A 14,967-nucleotide genomic window follows, 5' to 3' on the forward strand; every position below is an offset into this window, starting at 1 on the left:
ATGACATCTCAGCACAACAAATTAAAGCTCCTTTGAGCAGTGGTTGTGTCCAGAGGGACTTGATTGGTCACAGATGGCAATTCCAGTTCCCTGAGCTGTTTCTTCAGTGTCTGTGATTAATATCAAATATTGAGTAAGACTCACTACCAACAATAACGTGGAAGATATACTCAATTAAAATAACATAGGTTTTAGTTTCCTAAAACTCAGTTGAGCTATCTAGACAATTCCTAGGGGATAATTAATTAAATAAAAGAGGAGCTATAAGGACTTTCTTCCTGAAGCAAAGCTCCAAACAGAATGACACTTACTACTTTCATGATATATATCACATGAAATGGTAGGACTAGCCTTTTTCAGCTAATGGTGTTGGACAGCCTAAGATAGACTGTATTAATCAGCGTTCTCTAGAGCGACAGAACTAACAGCATAGATGGATACATAAAGGGGAGTTTATTAAAAATATTAACTCAAGTGATCACAAGGTCCCACAATAGGCTGTCTGAAAGCTGAGGAGAAAGGAAGCCAGTCCGAGTCCCAAAGCTCAAGAACCTGGAGTCCGATGTTCAAGGGCAGGAAGCATCCAGCATGGGAGAAAGAGGTGGGCTCAAAGGCTAAACCAGTCTAGTCTTTTCATGTTCTTCTGCCTGCTTTTTATTCTGGCTGTGCTGGCAGTTAGTTAGATTGTGCCCACCCAGATTAAGGGTGGGTCAGTGGACTGCCTTTCCCTCCACTGACTCAAATGTTAACTTCCTTTGGCAACACCCTCATAGACACACCCAAGAACAATACTTCGTATCTTTCGGTCCAATCAAATTGACACTCAGTGTTAACCATCACATACCTTAACACAGAAGATTCGAAGACAGACTCAGATAGGACTTCAGACAGCACACAATCATGGAACAAGTGGTTTCAATCAAAACCAAAGATTAGTTATGTATTGTTTTCTTTCTTTTATAGAACTAATATTTCAGAAGAATGATGACATATTTTCAAAGCAAGTAAAGAGAGGTTCTTTGACTTTTTAGTCACATACATTGTGTAGTATGCTTAACTTAAATGTGTGTGTGTGTATACATTTTCTTGTTTTTGATGCCTGTAATACCTAAGAGTGTTATAACCATCAGAAACAAGAAAATGTATATATCTGTTTTTGAAATAATATGTTTATAGGAGATTGCTAACAATATTTTCATACAAGATTAATGTAAAAATATTAATAATGTAGTTTGTGTAGAAGACATAGTTGGTTTTCCACCTTTTGTCTCCAGAAATGAGTTCTTTGCAAGCTGTACAAGTTGTGGGAGTGTTCTGGCTTCAGGTAACCACACTGTTTGAAAGTTCATCAAAGCTGGTAACAAAATTATATTCATCATCTAATTTTCAATTCCTTAGGACAGTGCGTATTAGTCCATTTTTTACACTTCTATAAAGAACTTCCCTGAGATTGGGTAATTTATAAATGAAAGAGGTTTAATTGATGCACAGTTTCACCTGACTGGGAAGGCCTCAGAAAACTTATAATCATGACAGAAGGGGAAGCAGGCATCTTCTTCACAAGGCGGCAGGAAGAGAAAAAGTGAAGAAAGAACTTCCAAACACTTGTAAAACCATCAAAGCTCATGAGAACTCACTCACTATCATGAAAACAGGATGGGGGAAGCCACCCTCATGATCCAAGCACCTCCCTCTCTCAACACATGGGTATTACAATCTGAAATAAGATTTGGGTGGGGACACAGAGCCAACCCATTTTATTCCACCCCTGGCCCCTCCCAAATCTCATGTATTTTCACATTTCAAAACCAATCATGCCTTCCTAACAGTCCCCCAAATCTTAACTCATTACAGCATTAACTCAAAAGTCCATAGTCTATCATCTCCTTGGAGACCAGTTAAGTCCCTTCTGCCTGTGAGCCTGTAAAATCAAAAGTAAGTTTGTTACTTCCAAGATACAATGGGGATACAGGCATTGGATAAATGTTCCCATTCCAAATGAGAGAAATTGGCCAAAACAAAGGGGCTACAGGCCCTATACAAGTCTGGAACCCAGCAGGGCAGTCATTAAATCTTAAAGCTCTGAAAATAATCTCCTTTGACTCCATGTATCACATCTAGGGCATGCTGATGCAAGGGATGGCTCCCATGGCTTTGGGCACCGTGCTTTAGGAGAAACCAAGAAAGTTTTAGTTAAATATCCAAATCTTTACTGTCCCCTACACCCAATTTATGACATCTATCGCTATGGCTGTCTATATATTTATTAATCAATAATTCTACAAAGATTTGAAGTTGCTTAAAACCAGAGTGTAAATTATAAAATAATAACATCAAATACAAAATAAAAGTGAGGTAATTATAAATAAAGAGAAAACAAGTTGTAAGGAGTGGTTTAACACGTATACTTGACTATGAAACTGAATTTGTGTCAGGTAGAAGAATCTGCACTGCTATTGCTTTAGTTAGACTGGCTATGATGGAAGATCAAAGACATGAGAATTTCATGGATTCCCTTATAACTGGAGGAAAGCTTAATGCTGTGGTTTAAATATTTGTTCCCTCCAAAACTCATGTTGAAACTTAATTCTCAATATGATGACACTGAGAGGTGGGCCTTTAGAAGTGATTGGATCATAAGGTCTCTGCTCTCATAAAAGGATTAATCTATTCATGGATTAATGAGTTAGTGGATTAATGGTTTATGAGAGCAGGACAGGTGGCTTTATAAGAAGAGAAAGAGACCTGAGTTTGCAAGCTCAGTCCTCTTGTTATGTGATGCTCTGCACTACCTTGGGACTTTGCAGAGAGTTCCCACCAGCAAGAAGGCTTTCACCAGATACCGCCCCTTGACCTTGGACTTCTCAGCCTCCATAACTGTAAAAAACAAGTTTGTTCTAAAAACAAATTACTGAGTTTCAAGTATTCTGTTATAAGCAATAGAAAACAGCGTAAAGCACTCAATAAATGTTGTATGCCCAGAAGTGACAGTGAGAGTTAAACTGGTTTTGAAACTAAGTTTACGTGACACTAATGCTAACAATTTGGTCTATTCTTTTTTATTTTTACCAGCACAATGTCAAGTTAGTTGGCTTGCTGAATTCTTTCAATGAAATGTTTTTGTTTTCTGTAAATTCATTCTGTGATGTTTGCATGGGCTAATGAAAAGCCCTGATCCACAGGACATGCTTTTTTTTCCTTTTGGCATGTTAGCACAGTTATTTGAAACCTCTCATCATTATGAGAAAGTCATCCATTAACAGCCACAGTTCATAGCTTGTTCTCTCAGTGATGGCCCTGAGTAAAGGTAGCAGCTCTAAGTAGATTCTGATGTTAAGAATTCAAATCTATTTTCGATTTTCTATTCTTTCTCTCCTATTGATGCCTATGTGGGGACTAGCCTGTACTTTCTCAGCTGTAGACTACCAGAGGAGAGCCACAAGCTGTCATCCATTTCTACCTACCTGACTTTGACTTAGTGAGCAGGGGATTTTACTCTTCTTTTCACTAAAGGTGTGAACTTGGGTTTCTTTTTCAAATGAGGAGAATAAAACCAGATGATATTCAAACTACAATCATGTCTAGTTTGTGAAGATATAAGTAATTTTTTGGGGAATATAATAAAACAGCAAGAACATTTCACAATAAGAAATGTCATACAGAATGGGTAAGAACTAGATAGTCAAAGAGGCAGAGATCCTCACCCACTGGCATGGTCCAGGGGTCTTGAGTCAAGCAGGGGATGCTTGCTAAGCAATGAACAATACGTAGGATTTGGGAAGTTAAAATGGAAGAAGAAAAACGTTCATATCTCCCTGCATAAATAAATGTAACTTGTTTTTTTCTAGAAATAGAGTCTCACTCTGTCATCCAGGCTGGAGTATAGTGGCGTCATCATAGCTCACTGCAGCCTTGAAATCCTTGGCTCAAGCAATTCTCCTGCCTCAGCCTCCGCAGTAGCTAAGACTACAGATACACACCACCATACCCAGCTTAAACGTAACTTTTACTTCGTGGAGAAGCTGGCTGGAGAGGAAGAATTTGTTCTTTTTCCTTTTAGAAGCCTTTTGTCATTCTAAGAATTCCATGATCTTTAGAAACACGTATTTTTCCAGGAGATCACTTATTAGAGGGCATCAGCTTGAAAAGAGGATTTTTTGCTTTTTAAAATATTTTTATAATTCTCAAATGAAAGTATTTTTTTCAAAAATTCTTTTATTTAGTGACCCTGAATTTAAATGTATATTGTTACTCTTGCTATCTTTGAAGTCTCTAATAACCACTTCTGCTTGGGGTTTAATGTCATAAAAATAGTCATTTAATGAGAATCAGAAAGTTCCAGTGGTTAAGGAGCAGTTTAGTGAGCTTAATTCCAGTTATTGTTCTAAGCATATATACAAAAATTTTTGCAGATAAATAAGTTAATGCTATCTATTTTATTTTATTTATTTATTTTGAGATGGAGTCTCACTCTGTTGCCCAGGCTGGAGTGCAGTGGTGTGATCTTGGCTCACCGCAACCTCTGCCTCCCGGGTTCAAGTGAGTCTCCTGCCTTAGCCTCCTGAGTAGCTGGGATTACAGATGCACGCCACCATGCCCTGTTAATTTTTTTCTTTTTTTTTTGTATTTTTAGTAGAGAAGGTGTTTCACCATGTTGGCCAGGTTGGTCTTGAACTCCTGACCTAGTGATCCACCAGCCTCAGCCTCCCAAAGTGCTGGGATTACAGGTATGAGCCACATCACCTAACCAGATTAATGCTATTTATATATGGTCTAGTGACACATCTATTTCACTCAGCAATATAATAGAAAATTTTTTCTTCCTGAAACATGCATAGCTCTCTATTTGTTTAAAAAATTTTATTGAAGTGTAACATGCATAAAAAATTGCTTAAGTCATGAGTGTAAAACTTGGTGCATCTTACAAGGTGAACATATACATGTCATCCAGCATCAAGGAACGGGACATTATCAGCACCCCAGACATTCTGCTTAATCTCTCTTTCCATTCAGTAATTGGCTATCCCATATCATGGCTAGTCACTATCTTGCCCTTTTACTTTTGCACTGTAGATTAATTTTTCCCATTTTGAACATTATCCAAAATGCAATCATATAGTACGTACACTTTTGTATCTGACATTTTCTGTGTTGTTCAACATTATGTTTGTGAGATTCATCCATATTCTTGCATGTTATTAAACTTCAGTTCAACAAAAGTTAACATTAAAAGAACAAAAAGACAACACGCAACGTGGTAGAAGATATTTCCAATCCTTATAACTAACAAATGACTCATATTTAGATATAAAAAAACTCTTACAAATTAAAAATACAGATAACTTTATAGAAAATTAGGCAAAAATACCTGAATTGGTACTTCACAATAGAGGATACTCAAATGACAAAAAATCATGTAAAGTGCTTAACTTTATTAGTGATTAGGGAAATGAAAATTAAAAACACAATGTGATACTACTGCTACTGCAAATGTTGGGACAATTACAATGAAAAAGACAAAAAAAATAGCATGTGTTAGTATGGATGTGGAGCAAGTAGAACTCACACACTGCTGGTGGGAGAGTAATTTTGTACAACACTTTGCAAACTGTCTATTAGTTTGGGTCTTCTGAGAAGTAGATGCCAAAATGGGAGTATACATGCAAGAGATTTATTATGGAGTAAAGGGAAGGAGCATGAGCAGGCTAGGAGGGCCTCCAAGCCACAGTGCTCGTTTGACGCCTGCAGAAGAAGGAAGGAGGACTGGTAAGAAGAGTCCCCAACTGCAGAGCAGATCTAAGAAAGTTTTAGCTAGGAAAATGAAGAGTTCTTGAAACAAAGTTGTCAATTAGGCAAATCCCATGTCCCACAGGAATGGGTTTGTTCTAGTACTTAACTTCGTGCCCAGTCATTGGCTAGAGGTAGTTTGGGAAAAATGTGGCCTTGGTACAATCAGGGACAAATCCAGAAGGGCAGAAGCTGGGAGTGTCAGTCACCTGTGCTCCCACAGTCCAGCATCTGAGCAGCCCATTCCCATGGCTGCCATGGGAAGTTGATATTAAATCTGAACATCCATGCCCCATGATCCAATCATTCAACCCCTCCATAAATACCCACAGAAATAGGTACATATATTCATCAAAACACATGTACAAGAATTTTCACAACAGTGAACATTTGTCATAACCTAGACTTGGAAATCATCCTAGTGCTGACCAACAGTAGAATGGATAAATAGTACTATAATTAAACAATGAATTCTATACAATAATGAGAATGAAGCTATTTCTTTCTAAAAACACTAGCATAGTTTTCAGTAGTATAGGTATACCATAATTTATTTAACCATTTCTCCATTGATGATGGTTATGCTTAATTTTTCCTTGTTACAGATAATCATGCAGTGAATATTGTTGAAGGATAAATACCTAAACTGGCATTGCTGAGTCAAATGGTGTGCACATTTAATGTTTTTATGGGTATCTAATACATTATACTTTTGTAATGTAATTTTCAGAAGAATCTGAAAATGTCATCTTTTTCACTCCCTCTGGCAGTGACAAATGGCACACTCAAATTGGAAGCTTTAGAAGGGCTCCTCCACAGGTGTGTGCTGGGTGTAGGGTAGCCACAAGGGATGGTGAAAAGCCTTGAGGCTTGTAAAAGTGGAAGAGGGCAGGTGAGTAAAAACTCTAGCCTCCTTCTGATGAGCTGCTGTTGCTTCTCTTTGGTAAAATCCATAGAGAAGTGAGAGGGGAAGAGAGTTCACTGAGGGAGTCCATACAGATCATTCTCCCAGGGAACTGTGCAGATGGTTGGAGAAGAGTGGAGCATGATCTGGAGAACTAGAAAACATCCAGCTTATACCTTAACAACTGGTTATTATGATTCTTAATGTTTTGCCCACTTCGTAGGTAAAACATGCTATATTGTTTTAATTTTCATGTCTTGTATATTTACTATTAAGTTTGAGAATTTTTCTTTTCTGTGAGTTATATGTTTATATTTTTTACCTTTGCTTTTTCCTTATAGATTTGAAGACACTCTGTGTACATTACATAAGTTAGCTTTTGTCCACTTCAATATTAAAATATTTTCTTCAATTTGCTGTTTGTCCTTTAACATTCTTTATGGCAACTTTGTCAAACAGAATTAAAGTCTATATAGTCTTGTTTGCAATTTTTTTTTCCTTTATGGCTTCTGAGTTTCTTGTCTTTCTTAGAAAGGCATTCTACTTCTTCTAGTTATATTTTCTGTACATTTTCTTCTAGCACTTTTTGAGCTTTTTATATTTAAAATTTTAAGCAACCTGAGATTTATTTTAATATTTGGAATGAGGTGAGGCTCTAATCTTATTTTATTCCATATGAATATAATTGCCCAATATCATTGATTAAATAATTCGTTATTTTTCCTCTAATTTGAAGTGCTGCTTTGATTATACATAAAATATTCATGTACATGTGGATCTGCTTCTGGACTGTACTCTTTTCCTTGAATCTATCTGTTAGTTTCTGCATCAATATAATACATCTATAAATACTTTAACTTTTAAGTATCTTTTATTATTGTAAAGAAGGGACTTTTTAAAATAATATTGAATTTTCTCTTTTATAAATACTTTTAAAGAACAATTTACTTAGACTACCTCTGTAGCCAATTTTATTCATTTGTTAAAGTTTTGTGGTTTTCTTCTTGTGAGTTTGCACATTTCCTTTTTAAATTCTTTGGCAGTTATTTTATAAATTTTGGTGCTATTGCTTGTTTTCTAACTGGGTATTCTTGGTATAAAAGAAAGCTTTGGTCTTTTGAAATATTAATTTGGCTTGTTAGTAAATTTTATTATTTCTAATTGCTTCTAGTTGATCCATAACCTTTTGAATATTTCCTCTAGCACACAACTGCACATGGCTCTCTCAAGTTTTGGTGCAACCCAAAGACTCAACTTTCTTTTCTGCTCCTCCAATATCTGTTTCTGGTGCAAGGGACAACTGCGGCATAATGGCAAGAGCACTAAATATGGTCAAAGAAGACATGGTTGAATACCATCTTGTGTATAACATTAGCAAGGATGGAATTCAGCTGTGTGTGTTGGAAAGCCACCAAAATAGGAGTGGTTTTATTATGTAAGATCTTATTCTTGCTACGAAAGAAGTCTTAATGCAAGAGTGGGCTGGTAAGGTGGTTTATGAAGTTGTCTCTGACATCCCTAGAACAAGACCCTCATCCTTATGTCCCAAGAAAGTGTCTGTGCACCAGTGATTATGTCCGATTCCAGGCCAGCAGTAGGAAGAGGACTTGGAAAAGCCAATGAAGGGCCCACCATTAAGGCCATTTTTCTTGAATCGTCTGTAATCCTTTCTCTTACAGATTATTTGACAAACCTATTCACATGGCTATGCCTAGCAGGAAAAGAGTCTGGGTAAAGTAGTTGTTAGAAACTAAAACAGCTTAAGATAGCAAGTAGATAATGTAAACTGGGGTATTTATTACTTAGGAAGAATGAATAGAGAGAGTTAGCAGTCTGTTGAGTCACTAAATACATACGTGAACATACGCCAATTCAATTTTTTTCCATTAAAAAAAGCATTTCTTATGGTTACGAAATAATATACTTCCATTAGGAGGAATTGAAACACATCAGAACATTTGAAGACAAAGATAACAAGTAACTGAAATCTTACAAGTCAGAGATACATTTCTATTAGTAAATATTTCTTCGGGTACCTCTTTATACACACACCACATACTTTACAGAAATGGCATTATTTTATACATTGCTTGCTTTCTCTAAACCTGCTGGGGATGCTTTGTCTCAGGATATTTGCATTTATGATTGCTTCTATCTAGAATGTCCTCTCTCTAGATACAGGTGTGGTTATCTCCCTTCCTTTCTCAGTATAGCTAACTCTTTAACTTCATTTGTGTGGCCAGCTTCCTCACTTCCTCAGTCCAGCTAGCTCCTTCACTTCCTCACAGAGGTGGCTTCTCCTTTTCTCCCTCAGTGTGACCAGGCCCCTCCCTAAGTCAGCAAGGCTATCTCCTTACATTGTCATGTTGCTAGCTCCCTCCCTTCCTAGGTGTAGCTAGCTCTGTCACGTCCTCATGTGAACAACCCCTTGCCTCACTGACTCATGTGGCTAGCTTCCTGCTTTCTTGAGGTTTTTGCTCAAATGTCATTCATTCAGTGACACCTCCGTGATGCCAGCTCCGTTTATAATTGTAATCCTCCCCTCTTTTCATATTCTATTTTAATTTTCTTCATAGAACTGATCACCTTCTAATATGTTACATAACTTATTTTGCTTGTTTTCTGTTCTCCTGAGACAATAGAAGTTCCACAAAAATAGGGATTTTGTCTTTCTTGTCCACTGTTTATACAGTGCATAATATAGGGCCCATAACTTGGTAAGCACTTAATAAATCCTTATCAAATGATTGCATTCACTGTACTTCATAACATCTGATCACATCAATTAGTTGTGAAGATTAAATGAGATAACATAGATGACACTTAGCACAAGAGAGGTGGCAGAGACTCAAAAGAGTTGAAGCTGCTGTTACTTCTATTTAGAATTTTCATGCCTCTACCAGAGCACTGACTATTTTATCTTTAAACTGTTTATTCATGTTCCTATCTCTTCCACCAGCCCCAAGAGCTCTGAGGGTCAAAACTGCCATTATTTGTTTTTGCATCATTAGTGTTGTCAATAGCCTAGTATACAGTAGGTGCTTTATAAATTTGAATTGATTTGAGACATTTCTGATTATTCCTAAATCAGTAGACTGCCATTTTCCTAATTTGAAATGTTTCCCTTCCTTTCTCTGTGCTGAAATACTTATGAAACTATTTGGTACTTCAGAGAAAATCAGGTTTTAGCACAGCTGAGTCTATCTTCTCTCTTTAGTCAATAGTTGTGTTGAAAGCTCATTTAAATAAATGCACTAGAGACAGAGTTTTGAATAGGAAGAGTCTTTCAGCTTTGTGAAATGTCCAGATGGAATAAGAATTAGACGCTTTTGTTATTTCTGCCACTTTGGTTAATGAAGCTGTCCCCTTTATAATATAATTAGAGCATGAACAATTCTCTGACCAAATATAAAATGACACACATAGGTTCTTGTTACTGAGTGTCTCTCTGAAGGATCACAAGAAATCATTCAAACACATGACTTGACATACTAGGGTAAATCCAGCCAATTAGGAAAATGTAATTAGAAAAAGTAATTTCATGCGAGAAATGTTATTCTTTCTGAAGATGTACAGTGTCCCCTTTATATCAAATCACTGTTTTTTTTCTTTTCAAGGTCCAAAAGGAGTTGTTGCATAAACATGATTTTGTTTACCCTGGATGAGGCATTTCAATAAGGCTATGGCAAAATTTATATTTCTAAATACAAAGTTGGAATTTGGAGAGACAAAAGTTGAGACTATAGTGATCTCCTTGAGATTGAGGACAAAATTAATCTTCCAAATTCAGTAGAGTAACTCTTGATAATGCAAGATAAGTCAAGAAAAAAGTGTGCAACTTCAAAGAGAAACAATCCAGCTCTTCTTCATTGTCTATTAGGTCTGATATTTTTGTATTAGACAAGACATTCTTCCATCTACCTTGTAGAGATTGGTATTATACATAATGTGTCAACTCCACAACAGTGGCTTGCTTCACATTTTCATTGCCTGATTCTTCTATCTATCTGCTTAATTCCCCACATATTCTTGAACAAAACTGTTTTTTTTTCTTTAGGACTTGTTAAAGTGTGTACATCTTTCTTAGCCGAAAACGTCTACATAGAGTCAAGAAAATATACCTAACCAAATTGAAACATCTTGGGGTTTAACTGAGCCACAGAGACTTCCTCCATTAGACTGAATGGTTTGAGATCCATATTGATCGTTTATACCTACTGTAGTCAAAATATGATGACTTTAAAAAAAAACCTATGCAACACATATTTTTGGTTTTGGCAGAGATATATGCTATAACTTTAGGCATAATTTAATTACTAAAGCAAGATGAATACATTGACTAAATTGTGTTTGAATTTGTAAAATGTGTGAGCTTTCAGGTTTGTGGGACTTTGACACTGTATTTTGTCCTGTTTATTAGAAGAAGCCAATATCTGAATGTCATTTTTCTTCCAACACTTTCTCTGCTTTCATTCAAAGATGTCAGGCACCTTTGAGATGCCAGGCACCTTGTAGTGAGCTCAGTTGAAAGAGCTTGAGCTTTAGCATCTGAGAGAACCAAATTCACATCTCCACTCTGTCATTTTTTAGTTCTGTGGCCTTTGGCCAGCTCTTAATCTGAGTCTTATAAAACATAGCCAATAACACCTGCTTTACAGGATGAATGTAAGGGAAAAAAATACATTTAGATTGTTTGGTTTTTATAAATGGCAGATGCTAAACAAATGGTAGCTATTATTTTTATCACATTATTTTATAAAATTTTAGTATTTTGCTGGGGAAATTCTAGTAGATGCTATTTCAGTTGAATAAAACAAAAAGTAAGATGCTTTTTGAAAGAGCCAAAGCTCTTTCAACTAAGCTCACTACATCTCAAAGGTGCCTGGTATCTTTGAATGAAAGCTGAGGAAGTGTTGGAAGAAAAATGACATTAGACTATTGACTTCTTCTTACAAACAGTATGAAATACAGTGTCAAAGTCCTACAAACCTGATTTTGTAATTCATAGCAGGCTTTCTTAGAGCCATCTCAAGTATTTTGAAATCATTATTGGCTATTTTCACCCTTGTCACTGAATAAAGGCTACACAACTTTCATGTGATGGTTTTGCATTCTCTATTTATAGATTAACATAGATGTTATTTTCAAGGTTGTTCAGAGTTGCCTGTCATATGTGGTCAAACCACTAGTGTATATTTTGTAAAAGAAATACCTTGGACCATTTATTAGCTTAAGAAAAGGGAGATATGAGAGCAAATATGTGTTTGGGAATCAGTAATCCTGAAGAACACAATGACTAGATTGTTTTAATGGTTGGTGTGTAGGATGGAAAGGGATATTTATCAAAACTTGAGTAAATGTGAGGTTCACTGCACATAGGAGCAAAATAACTGGGGTGGTAATGGTAAAAATATGTAGTGCTTTTAAGAGCAGAAATCCAAACACTGCATGTTCTCACTCATAAGTCAGAGTTGAACAATGGGAACACGTGGACACAAGGAAGGGAACATCACACACTGAGGCCTGTCAGGGGATTGGGGGCTAGGGGAGAGGTAGAGTTAGGAGAAATACCTAGTGTAGATGACAGGTTGATGAGTGCAACAAATCACCATGGCATGTGTATATCTATGTAACAAACCTGCACATTCTGCACATGTACCACAGAACTTAAAGTATAATAATAATAATAATAATGATAAAAACCTCCCCTGTCAAAAAAAAGTAGTGTTTTTTTCAGACTTCATTTGGTCAGGCTTTGGGAGGAAGTAAACAGACTGAAAACCCAGTTTGCTTATCAACAGACTAGTCAAGATAAATTACACAAGAATGAGAAAAGACACTATGCCTCATTCTGCCAGATTTGAGGTGAAAACTTTCCAGAGACACAATACTGAGAAAGAGAGAGTAATGGTTTTCCCAGCATGGAATCTGAGATCTGAAAATGGACAGACTGTATGCTCAAGTGGGTCCCTGAACCCTGAGTAGCCTAACTGGGAGACATCCCCAACTTGGGGAAGACTGACACCTCACACCTCACATGGCCGGGTACACCTCTGAGACAAAGCTTCTAGAGGAATGATTGGACAGCAACATTTGCTGTTCAGCAATATTCACTCTCTGCAGCCTCCACTGCTGATATCCAGGCAAACAGGGTCTGGAGTGGACCTCGAGCCAACTCCAACTGACCTGCAACTGAGGGTCCTGACTGTTAGAAGGAAAAATAACAAACAGAAAGGACATCCACACCAAAACCCCAACTGTACATCACCATCATCAAAGACCAAAGGTAGATAAAACCACAATGATTGGGAAAAAGCAGTACAGAAAAGCTGGAAATTCTAAAAATCAGAGCGCCTCTCCCACTCCAAAGGAACGCAGCTCCTCGCCAGCAATGGAACAAAGCTGAACAGAGAATGACTTTGATGAATTGAGAGAAGAAGATTTCAGACAATCAAACTTCTCTGAGCTAAAGGAGGAAGTACGAATCCAGAGCAAAGAAACTAAAAACCTTGAAAAAAGATTTCACGAATGGCTAACTAGAATAACCAATGCAGAGAAGTCCTTAAACGACCTGATAGAGATGAAAACCATGACACGAGAACGACGTGACAAATGCACAAGCTTCAGGAACTGACTCAATCAACTGGAAGAAAGGGTATCAGTGATTGAAGATCAAATGAATGAAATGAAGTGAGAAGAGAAGTTTAGAGAAAAAAGAGTAAAAAGAAATGAACAAAGACTCCAAGAAATATGGGACTATGTGAAAAAACCAAATCTACGTCTGATTGGTGTATCTGAAAGTGACAGGGAGAAGGGTGCCAAGTTGGAAAACACTCTGCAAGATATTATCCAGGAGAACTTCCCCAACCTAGCAAGGCAGGCCAACATTCAAATTCAGGAAATACAGAGAAAACGACAAAGACACTTCTCAAGAAGAGCAACTCCAAGACACATAATTATCAGATTCACCAAAATTGAAATGAAGGAAAAAATGTTAAGGACAGCCAGAGAGAAAGGTCGGGTTACCTACAAAGGGAAGCCCATCAGGCTAACAGCAGATCTCTTGGCAGAAAGTCTGCAAGCCAGAAGAGAGTGGGAGTCAATATTCAACATTCTTAAAGAAAAGAATTTTCAACCCAGAATTTCATATCCAGCCAAACTAACCTTCATAATTGAAGGAAAAATAAAATCCTCTACAGACAAGCAAATGCTGAGGGATTTTGTCACCACCAGGCCTGCCCTACAAGAGCTCCTGAAGGAAGCACTAAACCTGAAAAGAAACAACTGGTACCAGCCACTGCATAAACGTGCCAAAATGTAAAGACCATCGATGCTAGGAAGAAACTGCATCAATTAACTAGCAAAATAACCAGTTAACATCATAATGAGAGGATCAAGTTCACACATAACAATATTAACCTTAAATGTAAATGGGCTAAATGCACCAATTAAAAGACACAGACTGGCAAATTGAATAAAGAGTCAAGACCCATCAATGTGCTGTATCCAGGAGACCCATCTCATGTGCAGAGACACACATAGACTGAAAATAAAGGGATGGAGGAAGATCTACCAATCAAATGGAAAACAAGAAAAGGCAGGGGTTGCAATCCTAGTCTCTGATAAAACAGACTTTAAACCAACAAAGTTCAAAAGAGACAAAGAAGGTCATTACATAATGATAAAGGGATCAATTCAGCAAGAAGAGCTAACTAACCTAAATATATATGCACCCAATACAGGAGCACCTAGATTCTTAAAGCAAGTCCTTAGAGACTTATAAAGAGACTTGGACTCCCACACAATAATAATGGAAGACTTTAACACCCCACTGTCAACATTAGACAGATCAACGAGACAGAAAATTAACAAGGATATCCAGGAATTGAACTCAACTCTGCACCATGCAGATCTAATAGACATCTACAGAACTCTCCACCCCAAATCATCAGAACATACATTCTTCTCGGCACCACATCGCACTTACTCCAAAATTGACCACATAGTTAAGTAAAGCACTCCTCAGCAAATGTAAAAGAACAGAAATTATAACAAACTGTCTCTCAGACCACAGTGCAATCAAACTAGAACTCAGGATTGAGAAACTCAATCAAAACCGCTCAACTACATGGAAATGAAACAACCTGCTCCTGAATGACTACTGGGTACATAACAAAATGAAGGCAGAAGTAAAGATGTTCTTTGAAACCAATGAGAACAAAGAGACAACATACCAGAATCTCTGGGACACATTTAAAGCAGTGTGTAGAGGGAAA

This window comes from Colobus angolensis, unplaced genomic scaffold (assembly GCF_000951035.1).
Source record: "Colobus angolensis palliatus isolate OR3802 unplaced genomic scaffold, Cang.pa_1.0 Scaffold217, whole genome shotgun sequence".
Classification (NCBI taxonomy): domain Eukaryota; kingdom Metazoa; phylum Chordata; class Mammalia; order Primates; family Cercopithecidae; genus Colobus; species Colobus angolensis.